At 49.9% G+C, this 18,584-nt stretch overlaps 1 protein-coding gene across 3 annotated transcripts in view; it reads right to left on the bottom strand.

Annotated features, from left to right (window-relative positions):
- The window catches only part of pacsin1b (protein kinase C and casein kinase substrate in neurons 1b), a 372,157-nt gene that overhangs the window by 278,114 nt on the left and 75,459 nt on the right, over positions 1 to 18,584 (bottom strand). The window contains exon 1 of one of the 3 annotated variants that reach the window (XM_038820242.1): positions 8,409 to 8,889. The exons of 1 other annotated variant lie outside the window; for it this stretch is intronic. The gene's annotated coding sequence lies outside the window, so the exon portion shown is untranslated. Of the gene's footprint in view, positions 1 to 8,408; positions 8,890 to 18,584 lie in introns of those variants that run through there. One more of the 3 variants, XM_038820248.1, reaches the window with a different exon arrangement.

Genomic DNA, 18,584 nt, shown 5'->3' with positions numbered 1-18,584 from the left:
GGGCGAAGACACAAACCCTGCTTGACTGTCTTAAAACTCAACGGTTTCCTGTCTTATTTCTGGTGAGGACTGTCGCCGACATCTTGTTGTGGAGAAGTCGAAAGATATTGATTAATTTCTCTGCACAGCTGGCCTTCGACATGTCTTCCATAGCGCTTCTCAATTGATTGAGTTAAAAGCCTTGGTCAGATCAATGAGGGACACATAGGGTGCTTGATGTTGCTTCTGGCATGTCATCTGTTCCGTGGTTTGGTCAAAGCCCAAGATAATCTTTGATGGGGAGTTGGGGGATTTTCTCAAAAGTCGTAATCTAATTTTGTACCATGGTTCAGGAATTCTTTGAAGTGTTCTCTCCATTAGAGGCTGATGTTCTCTTGGTCTCTCAAGAAGATTCGTCCTTACATCAGGTCTAGGATGGGAGGCCAAAGATTACCTGGGTGGCACTGAAGCAGCCCTGGGTGTCATACTTGTTGATAAAGAGTTGCAGCTCCCTGGCTTTCTCAGTCCACTATTGGTTTTGATTTCCCTTGTTCTTCTTTGAACCTCAGTCTGTGCCTTGCTGGTTATGTTGTTTTGCAAGGCGCGGAGAGATTTTCTTTTCTTGTCGATGAGGTTTTTCCGGGTCTTGTGGCCGATGTTTTCTTCACAATTTGAGATGAAGTCTGTCTTCAGCTGTTTCCAGTTTTCCTCTACTCCATTAGAATGAACACTTTGGAGATTTTGGAGACATTGTTGGAAGTTCACAAGCATGCTTGGCTCATGAAGTCATTCAACATCTTCCACTGCTTCAGGTGAGCAGGAGAACCCTGTTGGAGTTGCAATTCCCAAATTTCCTTTCCAATGGTTCCTTTCCAGATTTGGGAGTTCAGTCCAACCCTGGCATTGACTCCCCAAGGATGATGATCTTATGTCCAGAGTGGTGGAGTAGAAGCCTTCTTTGGACTTATCATTGGCATCAAGGATATTGCTTGCTGGTTTTAGGCAAGTTGTAGTCGGAAGGTTATGAAGCGCTCTTTGATTCCGACTCGGAGCTCCAAGAGTCGGTTGACATGTTTTGTTCTTGATGGCGAATTAAATTCCATGCATCCTGGGCTGATCCTCAGATCTTCCTCTCCAGAAAGTAGTGGAACCACTGCCATCATCCCTCAGCTGCCCTTCGGGTTTCTTGCAGGGCAATGACATTGAGGTTGAATTGCCTGAGTTCACGGGCAACAAGGGCAGTTTTCCAATCCGGTTTATTGTTTTGTTCATTAACTTTTGAGGGTTTGTACATTCCATGTTCCAAAATGGACCACGGGTAGATCAACCTGGCTGGAAACTGTATCTAGCTGGCTTAAGACGGAACAGATTATTTTTAGGACACCTTTTTTTGCCCTTTTCCCATGTGGGGTGAGCAGAGTGGATCCTGAAGGTGGTTGCTCAATCGTGCAGAAAGATGACAAAATGTTCTCCTGTTCCTATTCCAAGAGTGAGACAACTCCTTCCAGTCTGAAGCTAGGGTCTTCTGGATCTCACGGTCCTGCTGCAGTCACTTCTTGCTGATTGCTTGAGGTCTGGGTGGGGTGGGTGTTGGTTTCCTCTAGATAGAAGCCTGGTGGGTTACCGTGGATATGCCACTGCACAGCAGAGACATGGTTCTCGAAAGAGGGTAGGTCCAGTTCCAGTGGAAAGGGAACCTTGACGATCGGGGATCTCCCTACTGCAGCCTTCATCCACCATCACAGCCATTTATAGCATATATGTATCTTCCGCCTGGTCCACCATTCTGCCATTGAGGACTTGTTTGGATTGTGTTTTGTCTGGATCCCGTCTCCCGACATTACCATCATGGGTGACCCTGCCAGGGGTTTAAGACTTCCAACAGCGTTGCTCTCAGGATCAATGGAACATTCGGCAAGATGGAAATCCAAGGAAATGCTCAATGTGTATTGTTATGACACCCTGTGCTAGTGTGCAGTCAATTCCAGCCCCACAGACCCCGGATTCCCAGCACAAGTGAATTAACCAATAATTTGTTTCAGGTTTCTGAGATCTTTGGCCCTGACTACTCCGATGCCTTACAGGCACCAGATTTGTCAATGAAACATAACAACTATTTATTTATAACACAAATAGAGATAAGACATTCAATAGAATAACAGTCAGCTAATCTACTACTGCCCCCCTTTTACCATCCCACCTTCTACCCAATCACACAAAGACAGGCACACACAGAGGGATGGAGAGGTGTAAAAATAATAAAATTATTAATATGAAATGGAAGACGCGTGTCCTTGCAGTCAGACTTCCCAGGCTGTAGGGTTTCCTCTGGGGGAGTCACTTTAACTTTTATTACCCTAGGCCTTTACTCAAAACAGCAGCCTCAGGCCTGTGTATTCCTATTCGTTTCCAACTCCACCAGAATGGCCAACAGTTGTTCTGAGATAAGAACAAAGTTCTCGACATGAAATTTTTTTTTAAAAGGGTTTTTAAGCAACTAACTATACCTTCAGCTGGTGGCTTCTCTGAATTTCCTTAAGATTTTTTTTTGCGACCCTCAAACCATTGAGAGCTGTCTCAACCTGGATTTTACTCTTGGTTTCCTGCCTCATAAGAATGTCCTCCAGTTGTGCTGAGGAAAAAACAGAGTCTCCAATTGGGTGTTTGATAAGGCCCTGTGATCTGAAACAGGCAATTGGCCACAGCCAAGTCCATCAAAAGGTGTCATCATTGATGTCAGACCAAACAGCACAACCTGCTGGAGGTTCTTTTTTTAAATTAAAGGTGACGTCCATAGGTTCCATTAATTGAGCAGAACAAAAATTTTAAAGAAGGAAAAAGCAGGGGACAGACATGGATTAAAAGGTTATCCAAAAATATGCTACCTGGTTTCCTAACTCACACAAAGTCCTGTTCACTAATCATCCCTGTGCTCACTAACCTAGATTAGTTTCCAGTTAAGCAACACGTCAATTTTAAAATTTGCGTCCTGTTTTTCAAATTTCTCCATGTTCTCGCCCTTCTCTCTGCAATCTTGTCCAGCCCTCTACTCTAACTTCGGATTTCTCGAATACCCTCAATATTATCACTCCAGTACTGACCCTGGGTCTTCAGCTGCGAAGACCCTAAATTCTGAACTGCAGCCCTCCAAATTCTCTTACATAGTTTAGGCTTCTCCTTAAAATATTCCTATTGTTACTCTGCCCTCACATCTGCTCATGGGGCTGAGTTTTCAAATTTTGTTTGATTATGCTCCTTTGAAGTGCCATTACTATGCTAAATACAAATTATTGTTGTGAGCCAATGCTGTTATTGTGAGACTAAGATGCAGTAGCAGAGTGGTTACGTCAGTAAACTAATAATCCAGAGGCCTGAACTAATAATTTAGGGACAAGATTTCAAATACCACCACGGCAGCTAGAGAATGGAAATTCAATTACTTCAATAAATCTGGAATGAAAAAGCTAGCAGCAATAATGTTGGCCATGAACCATTGCATTGCTGTTAAAAATTCATCTAAGTTACTAACGTCCTTTAGGGAAGGAAATCTGCCACCCTTCTTACTAGGTCTGACCTATATGTGACACCAGACCAACAGCAACATCAGCAGCACTTGAAGGTGGCTTACCAGCAGCTTTGCAAAGGCAATTTGGGGGGAAAGAGGGTAATGCATGCTGGCCTCAATGATCTCCACATCACTTGAATAAGTTTCAAAAATTTGCCCATTATTAATGTCTGTGATTTTCATTAAGTGTTCTAGTAGTCTTGGTTTTTTACATCTTTGACACTTCACTGACAATTGGTTTCTAATCCTTTGGTCAATAAATCAATGTAGGGGCAGCACGGTGGAGCAGTGATTAGCACTGCTGCCTCACGGGGCCGAGGTCCCAGGTTCGATGCCAGCTCTGGGTCACTGTCCGTGTGGAGTTTGCACATTCTCCCCATGTTTGCATGGGTTTCGCCCCCACAACCCAAAGATGTGCAGGGTAGGTGCATTGGCCATGCTAAATTGTCTCTTCATTGGAAAAAATGAATTGTGTACTCTTAAATTTATTTTAAAATAAATCAATGCAGTCATGTTTGATCCCAAATCTGTCCATACACCGAGGGCTAATCCCATAAATGAGCACATTGGTGGTGGGAAAAGATAATTCCCAAATTAGAAATTGAACACTTCTCCCCTTGCTCCACAAGAATAGGGTGTGCAGTGGAGGGTTTAAGCTATGGGCAATGTGGCACTTACCAGATCCACACAGCGCATGCCACATAAACAGTGCATTTTGGGCAGCCCCAGGTGCACAAGGGCTTCTGAGAATTCAAATTTTGGGAATAATGACATCATTCAGGCCCCAGGGACATTTTACACTGCAATATTAATGTTGGTGCCTAATGCCAGCCTCTCCAATACCGCCTGGCACCAAGGAGCAACAGGCCCAAGAGAGTGCGAACAAAGGTCTGTTGACTTTCGGCTTGAACAGCCCTCCATGTAAATAGAGTCCAAGTTGGTATGTGAAGTTGAAAACAAGACAAAGTTTTTCTTTATTGAGTTTATTGACTTGTTCAATCTCATAGCTCTCCTCTCACTCAACCCAGTGTCCCAGCTATCTTCTATTTATACGTGCTGAGAGACAATTAATGCCCATCACAAGTTTCTCTTAACTTTAACAAACTTTATCTATCTGACACAACACTTCAGGAGCGAAGAGAATTATTCTCCAAGTTTCTGGTGATTTCCTCAGATGCCCTCCCCACCTTCTCCTGGAACTGGGCCTAACTTACTAGAATCAAACAAAGTCTATTTTTCAATCGTCAATTAAAAGCGTGTACTTTTCTGGGAGAATAGGAATCTTTTAAGATTCATAGCAAGAGGCAAGGCAGATGGCATTTCTCAACACCACATATTTCTCCATTCCACAATGAAAGCCAGATCGGTGCAAGAAGGTAATATTCAGTGTGGGAGGGAGGGGGTGTAAGCTGGGGGTGAGAAACATTGTTGTTCCATTTCAGGTCCGGTGGGTCGCACATGATGGGCGATATCTATTGTTCGCCTTGTGCCTGAAAAGCAACGCGGTTGTACCTATAGATCCCATTTTCAGGATCTAACAGATCGCCACACCTCACAAGATCACTTTCTGGCAAATCTGTATATTAGAGTGACCACAGCTAGTCTGATGCATTCCACCCTCGCCTTGGGAAACCTCGGGCGAGTGCCGTTCAGTGTCGGTTTCCACAAACAGTGATCAGATAGAACGACACTCATGGGGGTCTCTCACGGAGACCCCCAAGTGCTTATCCTCTGGACGGGGTGGCATCCTGGCACTGCCACTTGGGTGCCAGCCTGGCATTGACAGGGTGCCCAGGTGGCACTGCCAGGGTGTCAGGCTAGCATTTTACGCGTAGAGGGGATTGGGAGGGGGGGGGGTGCCTTGTGTGGGGTCCTATCAGACCCCCTTATACGTGAGCTGGGGGATGTGGGGGGGGGGGGGTTCAGGGGCTTGAGGGATTGGGACGCCATTTAAAATGCACTGAGGAGTTCCAACAAGCGGAGCGCCTCAGTGCAGGGAACGGGGCTAGGTACAGCCTCGGCCAAGCATTCCCCGATCTACCCGGTTGGACATTAGATCGAGGGGTGTTTCTCGATCCTCCGAGCTCTAGGAAACACCCGGATAATTGCACTACAGGACTCTGTCCCCATTCGGATAGATTGTGCCCGATCACGGGTTCCTCTCTAAATAGCTAATGTGCAAAAACTGCATCCAACTCAGATTTAACTGCTAAAGCTGCTACTAAAAACTCCATAGGTCCCATAGTTATTGCACTCCACCTAAAAATCCGAGGGGGGCCAATGGGAGAGGGAAAGCCTGCCCATAGTTCCGACTGCTGCCCTGCAGAAATTTAACTTTGCGAGCAGCCCTAATTATTTTGCCCCTTTTTCAGTAGGTTCAAGAGTGGGGAAGTAGTGGTTCTACTGTTGGGAAGTTTCCCCCACTGACCTGACACCAGTCCACATAGCTATGGCCATCAGGATTCCCACGTGGCGTGCCCCCCCCCCCCCCCCCCTCCCCTCCGACGGCAGGTAAAATATTGGCAGTGGCGAGATGAAGCCCTGACTATTAATTGGCCCCTTAAGCATCATGTCAGGCCCAAGGGCAGCCAAGTTGCCCACTGCCTCCCGCCTATAAAATTTCAGACTGGTCAGTGGGGCAGTAGTAGGTAGGCAACCTTGTGGATTTTACACCCCCCTCCCTCCTCCCCTGCCACATTCATACCCATGGCAAGGGAGTCCAGACCTATGTATAGTAAAACTAAAATGTAGCAAAAATGCCAACGTTGAAACTAAGTTCTTTCACAAGAAACAAATCACCAGAGAGATCTTTTGTCAGATTTCTACTCGACTATCAAAACTGATGGTTAACGGTTTGCATTGCATTTAACAGTTCATCCACTCTCATCTGAGCTGTTGTACTGCATGATGTGATTAAGTTTGGGCAGCACGGTGGCACAGTGGTTAGCATTGCTGCCTACGGCGCTGAGGACCCGGGGTCGAATCGCGGCCCTGGGTCACTGTCCATGTGGAGTTTGCACGTTCTCCCCGTGCCTGCGTGGGTTTCACCCCCACAACCCAAAGATGTGCAGGTTAGGTGGATTGGCCACGCTGAATTGCCCCTTAATTGGAAAAAAATAATTGGATACGCTAAATTTTTTTATTTTTTTTTAAATGATGTGATTAAGTTAACAGGTGAAGCAGTACTGCCTCTGAATGGTAATGGAGATAAATAATATGTTGGCTAGATGGCCTCCACTGTTTCAGCTGCAGTTATTTACCTTCACATTGTGGGGATTTGTCCAATTGGCTGATGAGAAATTGGTTTGAGCGGGACACAGTTAAACAAACTGGTCAAAAAGGTGTCCTCCTACCTCAGCTGCGCAATGTTAATTTCACTGCGCCGTGCAAAAAAAAAGCCACCCAGGCCAGGAGGATCCCAAGTCGCATCCCACTCTGTGCAAAATTAGTTGCTTTTAGCAGGGACAATGGCAAGGTGACAAATGGGGCTCAACATCCCTGAATATTAGAGAGTTTGGCAGTTTTACTTGCCCATCTCAGTCATGCTTGTTTTTTTGAATATTTTTCAAATCATGATCTATGCTCATACTAGTCAAATTAACAACTGGTGCCTTCACAGTAAGTTTCCCAATGCATCAGAATAACCAGAGTTCATTCAGGATAATGGATTATTCCTCCCGAGCATTGCCTCCAGCAGCCCGAGGGACCAGTGGCTTAAATTCCGCAGCACAGTGCTGTGCTGCCCAGCCCCTGCCCATTCCGGCACATCATTGGCTGCTGTTGGAGAAGCTTTGTTCAGTGACATCACAGGCAAAGTGCAGTCGGAAGAGAGCTAGAAGTGAAGGTGATTTGGCAATTTGAGGTTTTCCTCTATTTCACCTCCAGCCCACCCTCAAATCCTCTTAACCTGACTGTGATCGAGTGACTTCCCGAACCGTAAAGTCTCAACAGCTGCTGGCACAAAAGCCCCAAGTAAAATTACTTATTACAGAGGACCCACCTTTACAAGGTAAATGCAATATTATTTGCACAAGTCATGCGACTAGGTATCATGTGGTCAAACCTCCAGGAATTCCTTCAGCCTAAATTGGTGACCCGAATGCAGAACCATAATCTAAGTATCAGTACCTTCAGAAAAGAGGGAGGGGAAAAAAAGGTACCGAGAACAAATTTTTTACAAGAATGAGTGACCACATTAGATATTCAGCATATGAAGACTAAACCCCTGGGATAAAAGGCATATTTTTTATTTCATGTAACATAATTATTAAGCTTTTGTAAACAAAATATGGAGCGCAATGTTTTGCTGCAGTTCTTAGTTAATACACGAGGTGAAGAGGGAAGCAAAAAATGGCTTAGGCGCTGGAACCATGACAAAACAGGAAAGAGCACTGGGTATTTTTACACAACATTGCCAGTGATATTTTCATTCACAATTCACAGCTATATTGTGAAGAAGCTACAATATCCAATGGAGGTGAAATCTGCTGGTTTACTCTGTGCAAGGCTTCAGCTTCAAAAAAACCTCCAAATAAAACTCGGACTACAAATATACATTAGTATCTAGGTGATGCACACAACCGATTTTACACACACAAATACAACCAGCATCTCAGGCTATTTAAAGCACTCTTGTAATATGTATTTCTCCCCAGGGTACATGCATTGCCATCTGTCTCGATTGATCCAATGGCTCATTAACCCAATTTGACTGGCAACTGCAAATATTGCAAAATTACTTCTACGGGTTTTGAAAGATTCGAGAATGACCTAGTAACCTTGACAAAAAGGAAAAATGGTTCCAAAGTAGGTGACTATTGAATTACTGCAATAAGATCAGTTTGTCAGAAAAATTAAGCCTTACCAGTATCTGGCTTTTCCTCAGTTCTTTTAAAGGGATTCCTTTGCACCGATGTTTTAGCTTTGAGAAGTGAAACAGCAAACCAACTGACTGACACAGTCAGCGCTCGAATTCAGTTGTGAAGTCAACACACTTTTCAATGCGACTGTGAATCCACAGGGCAGCAGCAAAATCTATCTACATCCTCCCATCCAAAACCTCTAAATCATAGTCTCCATGGTTACAGACAATACAGAACACATCACTGAAGCTATGAAGCCTTGCGCAGAAGATGGTTAGCATGAAGAAGAAAATTCTTTACCACTTGGTTAATAAACTTAATCTACTGACTTAAAAACTCAAGCTAGCAGCTCAAGTCATATTGCCTTCAATTCCCATAATTCCGCAGACACAGCAGAATAGGTTCTGCTATTGCAGCTGCATCAATTCATTTAGATATGCAGAAGTCTCGCGTTACATTAGGAAAATGAATGATTTTCTCATTCAGAAAACGCTGCACATCAACTATACAATTAAACTTAGCATTTGCTCGTTAAAGATACATTTTCCAAATGTAATGTTCGATGCTACAATCTCCATTTTCAAATCACATCGATGAAAACAAAATGGATGTTTCAACAGTTCCTATTTTCACAGACCAATGAAACAGAGTGTTAATTACACAGGCAGAGATCTCTTAGTGATACTGAGAACTCCATTGAGGGAGGTTCAGCAACGTTATAATTCATTCCCAAGTCTTTTATTAAAACACATAGTGGGAAGCTTTTGAATGGCAGCTTTATTTCTTTTAAGCCTGGGACAGTGCCAGTGGCAATGATTCACAATATTAATGCTTGATTGATGGATAGCAGACACACTTCAGAAAAACAAAAAGCTTCCCTCTTTGAAAAGTAAAGCAATATTCTGTGGCTGGAATGGCGAAGGATATTGTAAAATTATCTGCCTCTATAAAAGCTGATACTGAAAATAAAAGCAAGATCAGTTACCCGGTAGGGCCCATTTCAAGACCCATTTTGTTACAATAAACTGCAGCTAAGAGTCACTGAAACAAATGACTACATTTTGCAGATGATGTGAACGCTATAGGGGTAAAACTAAATTCAAAGTGGAGAAGTGCAAATTTGTTTTACGAACAGCAGGTAGGCCTTTCAGCCCCTCGAGCATGTTCTGTCATTCATTTAGATCATGAGTTATGTCACAATACCCTGTCCTAGTGTGCAGTCAATTCCAGCCTGTAGCCATCTGGGATGGCCACTTCCAACTAGGTACAGAGAAACTAGCAAAGTCTAGCGGGTAAAATGGACAAGCCAAGATTCAGGCAGGCTCAGAGCCTGAAATGCATATTTGTCAGCAAGAGGTCCAGAGTCCAAGAATCCCCCCCCCTCACTTGCCTCGTTAAAGGTCCGGACTAACAGGGGGCCCAACAGGTCCGCATACCTTTTATAAAATTCGTCCGGAAACCCATCCGGCCCCGGCGCCTTCCCCAACTGCATGCTCCCTATCCCTTTAACCAGCTCCTCCAGCTCAATCGGCGCCCCCAGTCCCTCCACCTGCCCCTCCTCCACCCTCGGAAATCGCAGCTTGTCCAAGAAGCGCCCCATTCTCCCTCCCCCCCCCCCCCCCCCTCCCTCTCCACCGGGGGTTCAGACCGGTACAGTTCCCCATGAAAGTCCCTAAAGACCCCATTAACGTCTACCCCACTCCGCACCGCCTTCCCAACTCTATCCGTCACTCCCCCAATCTCCCTGGCCGCGTCCCGCTTTCGGAGCTAGTGTGCCAGCATCCTGCTCGCCTTCTCCCCATATTCATACACCGCCCCCTGTGCTTTCCTCCACTGAGCTTCCGACTTTCTGGTCGTCAATAGGTCGAACCTGGCCTGGAGGCTACACCTCTCCCCCAGCAATCCCTCCTCCGGAGCCTCCGCATATCTCCTATCCACCCACACTATCTCCCCTATCAGCCTCTCCCTCTCCCTCTGCTCCCCCCTCTCCTTATGGGTTCGGATGGAAATCAACTCCCCTCTAATCACCGCACTCAATGCCTCCCAGATCGTCCCCACTCAGACCTCCCCGTTATCGTTGGCCTCAAGGTACCTCAGGAGGCTGCTGAGTAAGGTGAGGGCCCATGGTGTTCGAGGTGAGCTACTGGCATGGGTTGAGGATTGGCTGTCTGACAGAAGGCAGAGAGTTGGGATAAAAGGTTCTTTTTCGGAATGGCAGCTGGTGACCAGCGGTGTCCCACAGGGTTCAGTGTTGGGGCCACAGCTGTTCACCATATATATTAATGATCTGGATGAAGGGACTGGGGGCATTCTAGCGAAGTTTGCCGATGATACGAAGTTAGGTGGTCAGGCAGGTAGTGCTGAGGAAGTGGGGAGGCTGCAGAAGGATCTAGACAGTTTGGGAGAGTGGTGCAGGAAATGGCTGATGCAATTCAACGTGAGAAAATGTGAGGTCTTGCACTTTGGAAAAAAGAATCCAAGCATAGACTACTTTCTAAACGGTGAGAAAATTCATAATGCCAAAGTACAAAGGGATCTGGGAGTGCTAGTCGAGGATTCCCTAAAGGTAAACATGCAGGTTGAATCTGTGATTAAGAAAGCGAATGCAATGTTGTCATTTATCTCAAGAGGGTTGGAATATAAAAGCAGCGATGTGCTACTGAGCCTTTATAAGGCTCTGGTTAGGCCCCATTTGGAGTGCTGTGTCCAGTTTTGGGCCCCACATCTCAGGAAGGACATACTGGCACTGGAGCGTGTCCAGCGGAGATTCACATGGATGATCCCTGGAATGGCGGGTCTAACATATGATGAACGGCTGAGGATCCTGGGATTGTTTTCATTGGAGTTTAGAAGGTTAAGGGGAGATCGAATAGAAACTTACAAGATAATACATGGCTTAGAAAGGGTGGACGCAAAGAAACTATTTCAGTTAGGCAAGGAGACGAGGACCCGTGGGCACAGCCTTAGAATTAGAGGGGGTAAATTCAGAACAGAAATGCGGAGACATTTCTTCAGCCAGAGAGTGGTGGCCTGTGGAATTCATTGCCACGGAGTGCAGTGGAGGCCGGGACGCTAAATGGCTTCAAGGCAGAGATAGATAAATTCTTGATGTCGCGAGGAATTAAGGGCTACGGGGAGAATGCTGGTAGGTGGAGTTGAAATGCCCATCAGCCATGATTGAATGGCGGAGTGGACTAGATGGGCCGAATGGCCTTACTTCCACTCCTATGTCTTAATACACCCCCGAACCCTCCCGGCCACCTCCTCATCTGCCAGCAGCTCCACCTCCAAGCGCCAGAGCGGACGTTGGTCCCTCTCCTCCCCCAGCCCGTGGTCCACGCAGTGCCGGGCATGATCCGAAATGGCAATGGCAGAGTATTCAACATCCTCCACCCTCAAAACCAGCCCCCTGCTCAGGACAAAAAAATCAATCCTCGAATAGGCCTTATGCAATTGGGAGAAAAACGAGTACTCCCTGGTCCCTTGGCCTCGCAAACCTCCAGGGATCCACCCCCCCCCCCCCTCCATCTGATCCATAAATCCCCTCAACACCTTAGCCGCCGCTGGCCTCCTACCCGTCCGGGACTTGGATCGATCCAATGGGGGATCCAGCACCGTGTTGAAGTCCCCCCCCCCCCCCCCCATGATCAGGCCCCCCACCTCCAGGTCCGGAATGCAGCCCAACATGCGCCTACTCCTCCTCCTTCGTACCCATCAGCAGGCGCAGGCCCAGGCCCAGGCCCCCCCCCCGCCCGCTCTTGCGCGGGAAAATAACAGCCAGCAACGGCCCGCACTTCTCAGCCCCGACCCCGCCCCCATCATCCCACAGCGCGGGAAACACTGGCAGGCGTGTTTTAATAGCTACCTGAGGACTGCAGCCGGCAAGCCCACCAAGGAGCAGAAACTCCACATCCTCCACTCATGCGTGGGCACATCGGTCTACGCAATGACCGAAGACGAAGGCGATTTTGATGCGGCCATGGAGATTCTCAAAGGACACTTTCTCCGCCCGGTCAACAAAGTATACGCACTGCATTTCCTGACGACCAGACAACAGTTCCCTGGTGAGTCCCTCGACGAGTTTTACCAGGCCCTCGCAGCTCTAGGGAGAAAGTGCGCCTGTCTCCAAGTTTCGGCGACGGAGCACATGGAAATTCTAATCAGAGACGCTTAAGTTGCTGGTATGCAGTCTCCTTCTATCTGCCAACGATTGCTGGAGAAGAACACCCTCAGCCTAGCCGAGGCACGGACACTTGCAACCTCCCTGGAGGTTGCTGACCTGAACACCCGCGCATACGCCCCCGGCCGCGCAGCAACCCCCTGGACTTCATGGCACGCGCCACCCCCATCCTCCGTGGACCCTGACCCCCCCCCCAATCCTGCGCCGCGGGTCGCTCCTATAAACTAGCGGGGCCCCGTTGCTATTTCTGTGGCCTCTCAAAGCAGCCCCACCCGCGCTGCCCGGCCCGCTCTGTGGAAGAGCTGCGGGAAGAAGGGCCACTACGCGGTGGTCTGTCAGACCAAGTCGGTCGCTGCTGTCCCGTGCAGCGACCGCGGATCGCTCACGCCGGGCCCCCCCAGGGCCCCACGCCGCACACCCCCAGGGCCCCACGCCGCACACCAACCTCTCCGGCCCGCCTCCCGGCTCCCGAACGACCCCACGGTCCTCCCGACCCGCGCCCCCAGCTGCCACGACCGGCCCGCAGACGCCGCTGACACTGCCCCCAGCCGCCACGAGGCTCCCACGGGCACCGCCATCTTGGGCCCCGGACACCATGTGTGGGCCATGGGCGCCGCCATCTTGGGGCCCCGGCTACACGTGCGGGTCCTGGGCTCCGCTATCTTGGGACCCCGACTCCACGTGCGGGTCCTGGGTGCCGCCATCTTGGATCAACTCGGAAGGCCCTGCAAGCGACTAGTCTGACACCGAAGAGGATCTGGAACTCTCACCACGACTGGCTTCCATCAAGCTCGACCAGTCGCAACCACGCTCGCTCGCCAAGACTACAACGACGGTGCAGCTCAACGGACACAAAACAAAGTGCCTGCTGGACTCCTGGAGCACGGAATGTTTCGTCCACCCCGACACGGTAAGACGCAGCGCGCTCCCCATTCACCCAGTTAAACATAAAATTGAATTGGCCTCAGGTTCGCATTCCTTCCAAATCACCAGGTGCTGCATAGCGGACCTCAGTCCAGGGGAGGGTTTTCAAAAATTTAAAACTCCTCATTCTCCCCCGCCTATGCGCTCCGGCACCCTTGGGTCTGGACTTCCAGTGCAACCTGCAGAGCTTGACTTTTCAATTTGGCGGCCCTATTCCTCCTCTTACTGTTTGCAGCCTCACGTCCCTCAAAGTGGACCCCCCTTCCTTGTTTGCTAATCTCACCCCAGATTGTAAACCTGTCGCCACTCGGAGCAGACGATACAGTGCCCAGGACCGGACCGTCATTGGGTCCGAGGTCCAGAGGCTCCTTAAGGAAGGAATGATCGAGGCCAGCAACAGTCCCTGGCGAGCCCAAGTGCTGGTAGTTCGGACTGGGGAGAAAAACCGGATGGTCATTGATTACAGTCAGACCATCAACAGGTTTACGCAGCTGGACGCGTATCCTCTCCCCCGTATTTCCGACCTGGTTAACAGGATCGCGAAGTACAAAGTCTTCTCCACAGTGGACCTTACGTCCGCCTATCACCAGCTCCCCATTCATGCGAGTGACCGAAAGTACACCGCGTTTGAGGCAGATGGGCGCCTCTACCACTTCCTCAGGGTTCCATTTGGTGTCACAAATGGAGTCTCAGTCTTCCAACGGGAGATGGACCGAATGGTCGACAAGCACGGTTTATGGGCCACCTTCCCGTATCTCGACAACGTCACCATCTGCGGCCACGACCAGCAGGACCACGACATCAACCTCCAAAAATTCCTCCAAACCGCAAAACTCCTTAATTTAACTTACAATAAGGATAAGTGCGTGTTTAGCATCGACCGTCCAGCCATCCTTGGCTACTTAGTGCGTAACGGAGTGATAGGCCCCGATCCCGAACGCATGCGCCCCCTGATGGAACTTCCCCTCCCCAACTCCCTCAAACGGTGCCTGGGCTTCATCTCATACTACGCCCAGTGGGTCCCCAACTACGCCGACAAAGCCCGCCCCCTCATCCAGTCCACCTCCTTTCCCCTGTCGATGGAGGCCCGCCAGGCCTTTAGCCGCATCAAAGCGGATATCGCAAAGGCCACGATGCATGCTATCGACGAGCCCCTCCCATTCCAGTTCGAGAGCAATGCATCTGACGTAGCTCTGGCGGCCACCCTGAACCAAGCAGGCAGACCCGTGGCCTTCTTTTCACGAACCCTCCACGCCTCCGAAATCCGCCATTCCTCGGTGGAAAAGGAGGCACAGGCCATAGTCGAAGCTGTGCGATACTGGAGGCACTATCTAGCCGGCAGGAGGTTTACCCTCCTCACAGACCAACGGTCAGTAGCTTTCATGTTCGACAAGGCACAGAGGGGCAAGATCAAGAACGACAAGATCTTGCGGTGACGGATCGAGTTATCCACGTACAACTACAATATCTTGTATCGTCCTGGGAAGCTCAACGAGCCTTCCGATGCCCTATCCCGCGGTACCTGCGCCAGCGCGCAGATTGACCGCCTCTGCTCCCTCCACACGGACCTCTGCCATCCAGGGGTCAACCGTTTCTACCATTTTATTAAGACCCGCAACCTGCCCTACTCCGTCGAGGAAGTCAGGACTGTCACTAGGGACTGCTACGTCTGCGCAGAGTGCAAACCGCACTTTTACCGCCCCGAACGAGCGCATCTGATCAAGGCATCCCGCCCCTTTGAACGTCTGTATAGACTTCAAGGGTCCCCTCCTTTCCAACAACCGTAACACTTATTTCTTGAGTGTTATCGACAAATACTCTCGATTCCCTTTCGCCATTCCCTGTCCTGACATGACCACAACAGCCGTCATAAAGGCCCTCCTATCCATCGTCTCCCTATTCGGTTACCCCGCGTACATCCACAACGACCGGGGGTCCTCTTTTATGAGTGACGAACTGCGTCAGTTCCTGCTCAGCAGGGGCATAGCCTCTAGCAGGACGACCAGTTATAACCCCCGGGGTAACGGTCAGGTCGAGCGGGTGAATGGCACCATTTGGAAGACCATCCTGCTGGCCCTACGGTCCAGAGATCTCCCTATTCCCCGTTGGCAAGAAGTCATTCCCGACGCCCTGCATTCAATCCGGTCTCTCCTCTGTACTACCACTAATCAAACACCTCATGAACGTCTTCTTGTTTTCCCCAGGAAGTCGTCCTCAGGATCCCCTCTCCCGACATGGCTGGCCACCCCCGGGCCCATCCTGCTCCGGAAGCATGTGCAGGTGCACAAGTCCGACCCGTTGGTTGAGCGAGTCCAGTTACTCCACGCCAACCCGCAATATGCGTACGTGGAGTATCCCGACAGTCGGCAGGATACGGTCTCGCTCCGGAACCTGGCACCCGCCGGCGTGCGGCCTTCTTCCCCTACACCAACACCTCCCCCCCAACCCCAATTCCCCCCAGCGCCCCCACGACTTAGCGCACATGTCCCCTCTTCCCCGATTACAGCGTCTCCACCACCTGCCCGGGGTACGGAGACACATCTACGACCAACGCTCCCGGAGGCAAGGACGACCATCGGCCCGACGTCACCGGCTCCACTGCGACGGTCCTCCAGAACACCACGGGCACCCGACAGGCTGATCGTGTCCATCTGATGCGGCCATGGGACTTTTTTTGGACATTTTTGTGTTATTCTGTTGTTATTAGTAGTAGTAGTATTGTTTTGCCACGAGCCAGTGGGCAGCTCACCCCTATCGATTTTCGCTGCTCATACCACCAGTCCTCGGACCCCCCCCCTTCTTTCTCCACAAGGGGTGAATGTGGTGGTATGGATATGAGCACTGCCATTGGTGCAGAGCACTGGCTTCCCATTGGCTCTGGCTGGTCATGAGCCTCTCGTCCGATTGGTTGGGACTAGTCATGTGACTGCTCTCCAATTGGTCGAGAGGCAAGTAGGCCCCGCCTCCGAGGCGGGGTATAAGTACCCAGAGTTCCCGGCGGTCGGCTATTCTCTGTAGTCGACCACCGAGCTAACAACTAGCAGATTAAAGCCACAGTTCGGATCCTAAATGTGTCTTGAGTCGAATTGATGGTACATCAATGCCAAACTTCACGCTCCGTCTGTGGAGCACCGCCTTAGTCAGGTTGAACCCGGCCCTACGCTTAGCCACCTCCGCACTCCAATCCTGGAAGATCCGCACCTCCGTGCTCTCCCACTTGCTGCTCCGCTCCTTCTTGGCCCACCGGAGCACGCACTCACGATCAATGAACCGGTGGAACCGCACCACCACCGCCCGCGGCGGCTCGTTTTGCTTGGGCCTCCTAGCCAGAATTCTGTGGGCCCCCTCCAACTCCAGGGGCCCTTGGAAGGACCCAGCTCCCATCAACGAGTTCAGCACAACGACCACATAGGCCGCCAGGTCCGACCCCTCCGTGAGGCCCAGCATCCGCAAATTCTTCCGCCTCGACCGGTTGTCCAGCTCCTCGAACCGCTCCTGCCACTTTTTATGGAGCGCCTCGTGCATCTCTACCTTCCCCGCGACGGCCACGGCCTCATCCTCCCTTGCGGAGGCTTGCTGCTGCAGCTCCCGGATCGCGGCCCCCTGGGCTGTCTGAGTCTCCATCAGCTCTCTGGTGGTAGCCTTCAGCGACTCCAGCAGCTCCACCTTAAGCTCCTGGAAGCAGCGCAGCAGAGTCTCCTGTTGCTCCTGCGCCCACTGCCTCAGCTCCTCGAGGGCTCCGCCGGCCGCCATTTTGTTTCTCTTCCCCCGCTTTTCCAGGGGCGCTTCCACTGTTTGTCTGCTCACCCCACTCCTGGTCCAGACCATAGGACCTTAGGGATCTACTCCAGACCCCTTCCCACGTCGGGATTAGTCGACGAAGTCCCGTTGGGGGCCCTGAAAAGAGCCCCAAAGTCCGTTTTAGCAGGAGCTGCCGAACGTGCGGCTTAGCTCCGCATTGCCGCCACCGGAAGTCCCATATAAATATTACATGATATACACAAAGCTAAGTCCTGTGTTCCTGATGCAGAACTAAGAAACATGACACTATCCATAACAATGCAATCGTTCCATTTTCCAATACATGGGAAGAAAATGTTTTAAAGCTTATTCAATATTAATGGCTGAAAAATCTAACATATTTCCTTATGTACGTACACTGGAAGACATAAAAGCTGTCAGTATTACAGCACTTTTCTTGAGTTTCCAGACATTTTGTCGCAAAAGAAATTTTAAAAATGAAAATTTTTGTTTTTGGGCCTATTCTCAATGATTCGCTTTTCTCATTGGACTGTCCTGGTGGAATCTCACTTCCTAGTTAAAATTGCAATTGGAATTTCGGGTGAGGGTTGTGCTGACCGGACGCACGGAAAGTGGTTCTCAGAGGAAATCGAATTTAGGCAACTTTATCCGAAATAGCCCGCCAAAACAGAGGAAAAAGCATCTCCTCATCACCATCTTCAAACTACAAGTGAAGATACAAGATATTTGCTAAAATGCCGAACAACAGCTGCACCAGAGGCCGCAAGGAAACAAGAGGCAACAGGAGCCTGGAGCCACGAGGCGAGGAAGCCTCGGCAGCACCTGAAGGAGAGGGACCAATAAGCTGTGCAAGAAACTCCACCTCGCTCTAGGAAGCACCTCACCAGAGAGCTGAAGGACGACACGAGGTTCGGAATCTAGGCAGCAGTCAAGGTGGTAGTCACAGAAGCACTGGCTGCTATGCAGGTGGCCCTTGACAAAGCGGAAAGGCGACTAGGGGCCCATGGGAGCAACCGGATCGTTGCTCCAGTAGCATAATTAGCAAGGTTGGTGGCAACCCAGGGGATCCAAGGTGGAGGACCAAGAGAACCGGTTGAGGCACCAGAACTACAGAATTGTGGGACTGCCAAAGGGAATCAAAGGCAGTATTCCCACAGATTAGATGGTCCAGTGCTGGGAAACCTAGTGGGAAGGGACAGCTTTCCCAGCTCGCCAGAGATAGACAGGACACACAGGTCGCTCCAGCCCACACCCTGTGCCGGGAAACAGCTGAGGGCAATAATTGCGAATATGTACTGGTACCAAGACTAGG

Source organism: Scyliorhinus canicula, chromosome 15, assembly GCF_902713615.1.
Source record: "Scyliorhinus canicula chromosome 15, sScyCan1.1, whole genome shotgun sequence".
Taxonomy (NCBI): Eukaryota; Metazoa; Chordata; class Chondrichthyes; order Carcharhiniformes; family Scyliorhinidae; genus Scyliorhinus; species Scyliorhinus canicula.
Note: the sequence above shows the minus strand (reverse complement) of the source record. Positions and strands in the feature narration are given on the sequence as shown.